This window comes from Molothrus aeneus, chromosome 1 (assembly GCF_037042795.1).
Source record: "Molothrus aeneus isolate 106 chromosome 1, BPBGC_Maene_1.0, whole genome shotgun sequence".
Lineage (NCBI taxonomy): Eukaryota > Metazoa > Chordata > Aves > Passeriformes > Icteridae > Molothrus > Molothrus aeneus.
Window position 1 is genome coordinate 141,742,729 of NC_089646.1, and position 10,369 is coordinate 141,753,097.

The window sequence follows — 10,369 nt, forward strand, 5'->3', positions numbered from 1 at the left end:
CCTGGTTTAATCTAGTTTCAGCATCAAGGCTGTAAAGAAGAACAATCACAACCATTATTCAGACTATGCAAGTTTTAAAAAAAAGTGTGAAGAGATAGTCCTTTTTCTCTGTAATCATTCTGAACAGGTGCTTAATTTTACATGTAGCAGGCTGGGTGTGTGTGATTATAGCTTTTCTATAATTAACCATGGCTCTTGTAAAAAGTTGTCATTCCAGAGGGATCAGTAGAAGCCAGAGAATTATTTAATTCAGTGCTGAGGATGGTGATAGTGTGGTGCTGTCTCTCTAGCCCATCAAGTCTGAGGGCATTTCATCACCTTTCAGGTGGGCATAATATCAGAAGGAAAGAATTTGGGAATATATCAAGTGCTCATTTAGAGCCCAAAATACAAAGAAAAGCTTCTCACTTCACTGTAATTATCAGAAACCAGCTCTTTTCTGGTGTTGTTTAGTCCTAGTGTCCCATCAGAGGGACTAAGTGACTTTCCTCCCCTCTTTGGTCCTTTCTCCAGGTAACCCTGACTGGAGTTAGTCAAATAGTTCTGACTATTTTGTGGAATTTGCTGTGTTTAACCTCTCCTTTCAACACATATTTGATGAATGAGGTGGCCCCACCAGTGTGGCTTCCCCACTGAACACTACAGTAAGTTGCAGACAGAAAAGCAAAGTTTGCTGAGAGCCACTTTGCCATGTACCTGCAGAAGTACAAGCAAAGACCTTCCAGTGTAAATCTGATGGCAAGGAGGCAACTTCATTGCCAGACATCACTAATTGTCAGCTCTGTGACCGGTGATGTATCTAAACAGTTCATGCCGCAGTGATAGGTTCATGTGTGGGGTACACTGTATGGCAGAGCACAGCTGCTGCTCCTCAGGTGCAGCTCCAGGCTGGCCAGTGCAGCCACCCAGCTGAGGTGGTGCTGAGGGAGGGCCTCACTCCTTGATGCAGGGGAACTGGGCTCGTGCCACTGAGAGACAGGAAATAACAGGAAAGCATTGGTGGCTGATTGTCTGGGGTGCACTGGCACAACAGGATCAGCCTGTGCTCACTTACACTCCATGCTGTCCATAGCCCTTGAGACTTTGAATCTTTACTGTGTCCAGATGCTTTCCCACTATGTCCAGGACAAAGATGTGCTGCTTATGCACTTTCAGTACAGTGATTTCCTAGTGCATCTTACCTTCCCATTCCCTTTCAGCCTTCTTTACTTTGTCCTTTTCCATAGTGATGTCTTTCTTTTGTCCAGTTATTACAGTTTTTATGAGCTTAGAGCTGTAAGTGGTGGCTTTTTGAACTGGATGATCCTTGAGTAAGGCATTGAAGAAAGCAAGGGGAAAACCTCCTGCTCTCAGGTCAGTTACTCACAATCCCATGGTCTCCCAACTTCTGTATTCTGTTGATCACTGGAAATTCTCTAAGCCTTTTATTTCTAGACATCATAGGGTGAGACTCTGATAGCCTTATAATGGGGGCATATCCCATCTCCCAGGTTGTTCCTCCCATCTCCATCAGGCTATTGCAGCAGCACAAGATGGAACACCCACATCTTTCCTGCCTTTTTCTGTTCTTTGCTGCTGCTTTTTACCTAAGAATATAGTTTATTTGATAAATAACCTCTTTTATTCAGCTGTTTGTGGCTTTTAGAAAAATAGACACTTTTTTCTGGCACGCATTTGTTTGGTCATTGCATTTTTGCAAACTTGTATGTGACCAGGTCTGTCTTGAGAAAATCCCATTTCTTGGTTGGCCAGCAGAGAGAGCAGTCAGCCTTCAGTGGAAGTGCAGGTTGGGACACTGACAGAGGTGGTCCCCTGCACACTCAGCCCTGCCAGTAGCTGTTACAGTTAGAAATGAATCATTCTGACAGCATTGCAGAGGTGATCTGCACTTGCAAGGTTGTGGCTGAAGGCTGAGGTATTGCCCTCAACTGCCTGAGCCTGTCATGGCAGTGCAAGCCCATCCTGCACACCAGGGGCTATATGGCACCATTGTCACACCACGTGCCAGTTTGGGGGACCCAGTCAGCAGATCCCCAAATATATCTGGTCATACTTCTACCAAAACAGGCCTGTAACACCTTAGGATGTCAGATCAATTGATTAGCTGTCAGTTTATATTTAGATACCTGGGGATGCTGCAATCTGACCTGGGCTATTCAGGAAGCAAAGGGGCAATGGGGTGCATTTGTATGAATCAAATTCCAGGATGAGAGCCTTGGGCAGGGCATTTTGACATGTGTGGCCTCCTCTCCTCCTACCCTCATTGTCCAGCCAGAGCCTCATGCATGCTCTGAAGCACCATTGCTCTCCAAGCTTCTACTGTAAAATGTCCATCTCTGCTTTTGGACATTTTACAGGTCAGGTTTTCCTTGTTACAACAAGTTTGATGCAAATTTTCTCATTTTTCACATTTTTTCCCCTACCTTTTTAGGAAACAAGGATTGTAGACTAAATGACTTGAGAAAACTGTACCAGGGAGTAAGAATGAGGTGTGAAAATACCACCATGTCCCTTCAATAGTCCCAGTTACCTTGCACTGGGTGTCTTGCAGAACCATTACTGAGATACTGTCCCTGACCCAGGTGGTGGCTGTCCCCCACACCTGGCATGAGCCACAGTGCTGGAGGGGAGGACCTGCAGAGCTTCACTTCACATGTCACCCAGCAGAGCAGATGGATCCAGCTTTGGTGGGCTTGCCCTCCTATGACACTTTGGATTCTCAGGCTTGGAGAATCTCATCTCCTCTCGAGGTGAAACCTGCCCGGACATCTGTCTCTCTTCAGTAATTACCTTCTCAGAAATTTGAGGGAGAGAATGCTGGTGATTTTCTTCTGCCTTCTGGCTTCCTCCTTATGCAGGACTTAGCCCAGCTGAGGCCAAGGTTAATGGAGCACACCCGAGGAGGGAATGTCTGGAGACATCTGCCCAGGTTTGTGTGCACTTCCCTGTGAAGCTCACCTCTTTTTCTTTATGATCATGGAGTCAGAAGTGAAGCACTCTATACAAATGCAGCTTTTCAGCCAGTTAAATGCAGCTGCAGTAGTTCTGGAAAATCTCTTCAGTTTGACCTAAGATAAACAAATATGGTTGTTTAAGTATCCTCAATGTTTCCTTATACTTACAGTAGGAAATACCTTGGATACTGAGGGCAGTTAAAACAAATCTTACTTGGTTATCTAAGGCCTCTGGCAAGTCCCTGAGTTTCTGAGCGAGCTAAGCCACTTCCTAGGCATGAGGTGTACCAAGCTTCATTTTATAGTCATAAAAATAAGCATTAAGGACCTGGGCTGTGAACTGCCACTCACAATGTCCAACTGAAGTGACATTATTCACCTGATACTTGTGACGAATGTCTGCTTCCTGCTCTGGAAGATGAGCAGGATGTTTCCAGTGAGCTGGATTCCTGACATTATATTACTTAAAAGCAGGAAATGCTCATTTTGCTTGGTTCAGCATCATACCAGCCTTCCCATGCAAGGCTATGTCTGGAACCCAAACACTGCAATAAGGCAGGAATCATTATATGTTATTTTTTTTCAAACAGCCTACACAGTAAGAAGATGGTAGTTATCTCAGCCTTCCCTTCTTTTTAGTATGCAATTGTGGTGGCGTGCTTCCCCCTGTCTCAGCCTGGGTGCTGAAATGGCAGCACACCAGCTCCATGCTTGGAGCCGTCCCGAGAAAATGTTCTGCTGTGGCTTTTAACCATTAAGCTGTAAAGCTCCTGCTGCTTCCACTATTCTAACTGCTGGGGTGAAGCAAGGCTTGCCAGTCCTTGTTTACAGCAAGTGTAATCAGTTCCACTATTTATACTGTACTCATCACAGAGCACTTTGCTGTATGAAATGGTCACAGTTATATTTATACCAGTACAAAAACAAAGGCGTCACAAATCGAGGCGGCGACATTTAGAGTAATTTTTCCTTGCTGTGTGACAATGTTTCTTTGGCAATTCAAACTTCTTTCAGGCAAAAAATGGGAAGAAAATACAGCCCACTGTAAGTCAGGAGCCCACCAGCACACCATCTGCACTTGTGTTTTTGTCTTGAAGGAAATGCAGGAAATGCAACTATTTAGTCATGTAACCTCTACCAGTTGCTACCTCGGTATGAATATGCAGGGATGCCAGCAAACTCCGTGGAGTTGTGTTAGTACAGCTAAAAGCAGAGTTCAATCTGCTTTGCCAGAAGTACTAAAAATACCTTTTAATATGCTACAGTGTGAGTCTGGCCAGAGTTGTTTTCAAATGCATTGTCCATGGAGTTCCCATAAAGTAAACAGAGATCAATATGCTCGGTCTTGAGATGCAAAATAACCAATGCTGTGGGGCCCAGCTGTTCTCCTTGCTGGTGTCACCAGCAGGGTGCTCCCCCTGCCTTGCTCCCAGCAGGAGGCTGAGATTTCCAGTGCCCTGCCTGCCATATTTGTCAGAGATCCTTTGCAGGGTAGATTGTTTACTTGTCATTCTCACTTAACTTATTTGATAATTATTAAATAGAACACCCCAGGTTAGGTGCTTTTGAGATCTGAAAGACTAAGTTAGGGACTGTTGCCAGCAAGGAAGACTCACTCACATTCCCAGCCTCTCCTGCTTGCCAGCCTTTCCATGCTCTCATGGTGCATGGAGGTCAGATCCACGCACAGAGGCAAAGCTGCAGCCTCCTCTGAGCTGGTGCTGTGTGAGCAGGGGCACCCTTCCAAGACACAGAGCCTGATGGAACCTTTCTGCCAGTGTTCTCTGTGGCCCTATTGCCTTGAACTGCTGTGGACATCCAGGGCTGTGGAATGGCTCAGCCTGGTCCTGGCCACATGGGTGCAGGTCCCAGCCCTTGCCAGGGACCACGGGGTCCCCTCTGCTCACTGCCTGCAGGGGCAATGCAGACAGTGGAGGTTGCAAGACATTACTACCATACTAATGATCACAGAATCATAGAATGGTTTGGGTTGGAAGGGACCTTAAATCATCTAATTCCTACCCCCCTGCTGTGGGAGAGACACATTCCACTAGACCAGGTTGCTCAGACCCCCATCCAACCTGGCAAGGATGCTTGCTGGGCTTACAGACATCTTCAGAAATGGGGATTATTTGTGGTCATTCAAAAAGTAAATGCCCTGGCTTAGCACGTGGAGTCCAAAACATCACATGTGGAGACTGCCCAGTGCTGAGGAGCTCTGAAGTCTGACACGTGACAGAAGTACATGTGTGGGTCCAACAGAGGTGTCACCAACTTCACTTGGTTCTCCTCTGAGCTGGAATTGTTGTGTCTCACAGTAAGGTCATCTGCCTGGCCTGCACACTGGAGGAGAGCCTGCTCCCAAACACTGTTAGAGCTGCTCCTTGCTGCTGCTTAATGCCATTGGGAGCTCCAGGGCTATGGCCCTGGCACATGGCTGGATTAGCAAGTGGAAGCTTTGTTTTGAGTTTTCTGTAATATAATACCATGCTGCTGGGGCACACAGCCTAGCTAGGGTTTCACTGCCCACTTAAGAAAATGAGGGCAAAGGGTGATTAAATATTAAGTGGGATGCAGGATCTCAGTGCATGCAGTTCATGTGGTAACCTGAGGATGGGCTGAGGTAAATGTGGATTCCTAGATGCCTGAGAGGATACTACAGCAACGCATCCTGGCCAGCAAGAGGAGCTTTGGGGTTTGTCCATCAGTCTCTAGAGCCAGCAGACCTCAGGGGAGACCGGTGTGGCCATGGAGAGACACCAAAATGAGGATCCTTGGAATACCTGTATCCTCTTCTATTTAGCTTTCCACCTCTTCTGTAAATCAAACACCATTTCTGGCAGCAGTAGACTGTCAAGCAGGTTACACTGACATCAAGCAGAAGATACTAATGAAAAAAACCAGAAAAGACATGAGTGATTAATGCAGAAACTCCCTCCCAGCCCCCACTCCAGGATGAGCCATGTCCTAAAGCCTCTCCTTCAAGCAAAGCTACTGCTGACAAGAAGTTATTGACCTTCCTTACCCTGCAGAGCGAGACTTCTGAAAGGCAGCTTTTACTCTGTGTGTCCATCTGCATGCACGTGCCCCTGGGCCTCCCCAGGCACACAGAGGTACAGACAGCTCCTTCCACAGCAGCTCATTTGGCAGTGGGTGCTGGCTCCTGCTAATGCTTTGGCATTAGCAATGGGCAACATTGAATTATTTCCTCACCACTCCCCTTAGCAGCTGGCTCTTCCTGGGGAGGATCCACACCTTGGCTGCTGCTGCCCGGTCAGGTGCAAGTGCTGCAAGGCCTCCTGCTCCACTCCCTCCCTCTCTGGCACAAGCCTGGGCAAGTAAATCTGGATAAATGGAGGCTCTTTCCTTGCTGAGACCCTTAGGCCAACATTCTACAGCTCTTCTAGTGAGTTTAACTTCCATAATCCCCCTTACCCCACAGCCCCTTGGAAACACTTAAAGATTTTTTTTCTGATATAAGCTGTGCCAAAGCTTGGTTCCTCTATGAAGACAAACTGGCAGTGGAAACATTGACAGCTATACAGGGAAATATTGTATTGCTTAAAGAACTTTATTTAGACTACTCCATTGCGGGGACAGTTGTTTGCTGGTTGGGTTGGTATTTTTTTTTCCACTTTGGACGGTGCTAAAGACGCCATAAAATTAACTACACTATTATTCCAGTGATTTGTACACAGCACGTTCATGTGCCTTCAAAATTAAAAGGAATCATGATAAAACTAAGCAAATAAATAGTCTGGAGAGGACTAATCCCTTTCCTCCATGCTCTCAGCAGCCACCAAAGACAGCGGGATCCCAGGAGGGCAGGAATGGCAGAGCCCGGGCTGAGCGGCGCAGAGGATCCTTGGAAAGGCTTTGTTGCACTGCTCTAGGGATATTCATGTTCCTGGCCAGCTGACAGCATGTCAGCGAACGTAAACATCTGGCTCCAGCAGAGCCATGGACGAGGGAGGCAAAGCTGTGCTGTGCACACCATGAGAAGGGTCCCTGCGGCAGCTCCGGCTGCTCACAGCCCGCAGGGAGGAGCGGGCAGGGGCAGGGACACGGGGAGATGCCATCCAGGAGGGACAGCAGTTCTGCAGCAGAGCAGGCAGGGGCACAGGGAGATGCCATCCAGGAGGGACAGCAGTTCTGCAGCAGAGCGGGCACGGGCAGGGGCACAGGGAGATGCCATCCAAGAGGGACAGTGCTCCTGCAGCAGAGCAGGCAGGGGCACAGTGAGATGCCATTGGGGAGGGACAGTGCTCCTGCAGCAGAGCAGGCAGGGGCACAGTGAGATGCCATCCAGGAGGGACAGCGCTCCTGCAGCAGAGCGGGCACGGACAGGGGCACAGGGAGATGCCATTGGGGAGGGACAGCGCTCCTGCAGCAGAGCGGGCACGGACAGGGGCACAGGGAGATGCCATTGGGGAGGGACAGCGCTCCTGCAGCAGAGCAGGCACTTGCTCGATGCTTCTGCAGCCTCCCGGGTCCAGGGAGGGTTAAGAAACCACATGAGGGGGCCGGGGAAAGCGCTCAGAGCCTCTGGAAGACGCTGGCAGCACCGCTCTTGACCGCCGTGTGTTTTGCATCGGACAGCGGCAAATTTGCAGGGAATGGGGGCAATAAGGGGGTAAGGAGCACCCCGGCCAGCTGTCCACACTGGTTCAGCCATAATTCATGCTCTGGGTTCATTACAGCAAATTTTTAAAGCCTTACCCTTACATGCTCAGCCACTGCAATATCCCTGTGCTGCTGCTCGGGGCCAATGAGACTTTGGGCTCTTACTTTCCTCAAGGGCCAAGCAAGGGAATTTTGCATTTTTTCGGCGTCTAATCAAAAAAACCAAAAAATAACTTTGTAAATCTTCAAAAATACCATGAGGCCTTGGGCTGCCTGAGGAGAAGGGGTGCAAGGTGCTGTTATACCCAGGGGTGTTACAGAGCTCTCTGCCTGGCTCAGGGTGCTGCAGGATGTTGTGTAGTGGCTGCTCTCTTGCAGCTGCACATGTGCTGGTGCATGTGTGTGAAATGGGCTAACTTGGCTTTTCCTTCTTCTGAATGTTCAGCATAAGCAGGGAATAATAAAATGCAATTTTTCCACAGGGACCAGAGGAAACAAATTACTGCCCGGGTGTAGCTGAGGGCAGAGTCTGGTGCATTATTTTCTGTGTAACAATTCCCACAAGGCCCTGTGGAAACCCAGCTTTTTTTTTTTCTTCTCATTTTTCTACTTCCTTAAACTTTCCAAAATACTCTGCTGTAACATATTTTCCTCAGTCACATGTGTCAGTGAGGAGAGAAAAGGTTAAATTCTCCTTTCCTACTATAATGTAATTCATTTCCTGTTTTTCACAACTGTCTAGACACAGATCTAACGAGCATTAACCCTGAATCCCACCATTGGGTTAAAAATAGAGGCTTTAAATATAAAAAGTGTGTGGTAAAAGTAAGATTGTAGGTTTCTACCTACCACCAGGAGACAACGTTTTTGAATGAGAACCATTTAATTAGCTATAAGTAACAAAAAAAAATTACTTCAGTTTCAGAGGTTTAAAAAGGCTCCTGGTTGCTTTATATATACCAGCAGTAACACAGGCCCTGCTGAGCTGTGGCATGGACAGGTTGATTCCCCCTCAGGAGTTATATTTGTCTGGATTTACACCTCCAGCTATATTAAAAAAAGAAAGAATAAATTCCACTTCAGTTGGAGAGCTATAAAAAGATTGGGAGAAAGTAATTTAAGAGAGGACCAATATTGAAAACCTTGGTCAGCTTCTGGTGGGAGACCCATAGGCAAAATGTGTCCCAAACTCCAGGGGAAAAAATGATGGGTCTGGTACCAAGAGACAGCTCATACTGAGAAAGCAAGGCCACAGAGTGCTGGGTCCCAGGCTGGCACAGCACTGGAATTCCTGCAGCCACGACCAGGGCCAGAGGGGCTCCAGCAGCTTAGACTGGATCATGTTTGGGCTGGAGGCTGGCCCCAGGCTGAGCCAGGCAATTGCCCCCCTGTGGGTGTGCAGCCTCCTCTGACATTTCCCACCAGCTGGGCTGCCACACTGGAGTGGGAGGAAGGAGAGAAAGAGGTTTCTGGCTTGGAGCATGAGCTAAATCCCTCACAAAAGTGAGTTTTGCTTGTGGAGGGAAAGCAAGAAAAAGCAAAACTGTAGCCCACCCCAGCTTGGCACAGGGTGCAGACAGGGAGTGAGGCAGCTTCTTGGCTGACAGCTTATTACACACACCTTTCACATCAAAGATTACCCACAGACATCATATTTTATGAACTTTAAGAATAAAAATAAATGCTGGTAAGAATTAGCTTAACTCAATGCTTAAAAGCCCTGCTAAAATAAGTCAAAATTCCTGGTGTGTTGTGACAAGGAGAAACTCGCATTTCCTGCACTGACTGCGTTTCTCTGTCTACAAACACAAGTCCCATGGGGTGGTTTGTTTATTTGTCCTGTGAAGCTGGGAGTGGGTGTCTTTCCTGTCCCACCACCCACCTCCAGCCTCTGCATGAAAGCAGCAGCACCATCAGGAGCTCTGGACTGGACCTGGCACCTCACCTGCAACCTGTGTGTGCTGCTGTCTGTGTTCAAGGTCTATACTGACCAGAACTGAAATTATCCGAGGAAAACATATTAAAAAGACATTTGCTTGTTTTCAACTAAAAAGTGCAGTATGCTGTGCATCAAGAATGGTGAGGAGTGAACTAGTGTCCTTCCAGCCTAGGGAAGGCCTTTGAACCAACATGAGTTATTTATAGAGCCTTTTAGAAAACAGCTCTTTCAAAGTTCTGCAATTTTGATCATAAGAACAGCTCAGGTTTTGTCAAAGCAATCCCCTACATGGCTCACTGGGGTTCACCCCTGTAAAGCAAAGAAGTAGAAATGAGGATTAGGGAAAGCTGGGGCAAAGCAGAGTCACAATTTTAATATTCATTGTATAAGAGGTTTTCAAAATGTTTTTTGGCTGAACTTCTTTTATTAGGCTCTAAGACAGGCAGTGAGGGCACTCCAAGGAAGTGTACAGGGTGACTTGTTACCATTGATCAAGGTAACAAGTAACAAACCCTCATTCAGGTTTCAGGATGCCTCTCCCTCTATCCCTGACTGCACCTAAAAGAGTGGAGGTGGTAGCAGCAATAACATAAAAACAGGGCCCAACATACTCCTAAAAAGGTCTAGTATTCCCCTTAAAGGACTTAGTCTTTGCACATTTAGTCTATTAAAATAAGTAGAGCTGGCTATTAAAAAAAAATTGAATCAGAACTATGTCTTAACAAGAGCTTTCTCTTGTTTAAAAGGCTTTGTGATCTTGTCCCATACTGGGTTTCCAGGGACTTGTGTCTGGGGGGTGCAACCCTCTAACTGCAGATCTGAGCCACAGCCTCACTACAGAGACTTAGGAAAC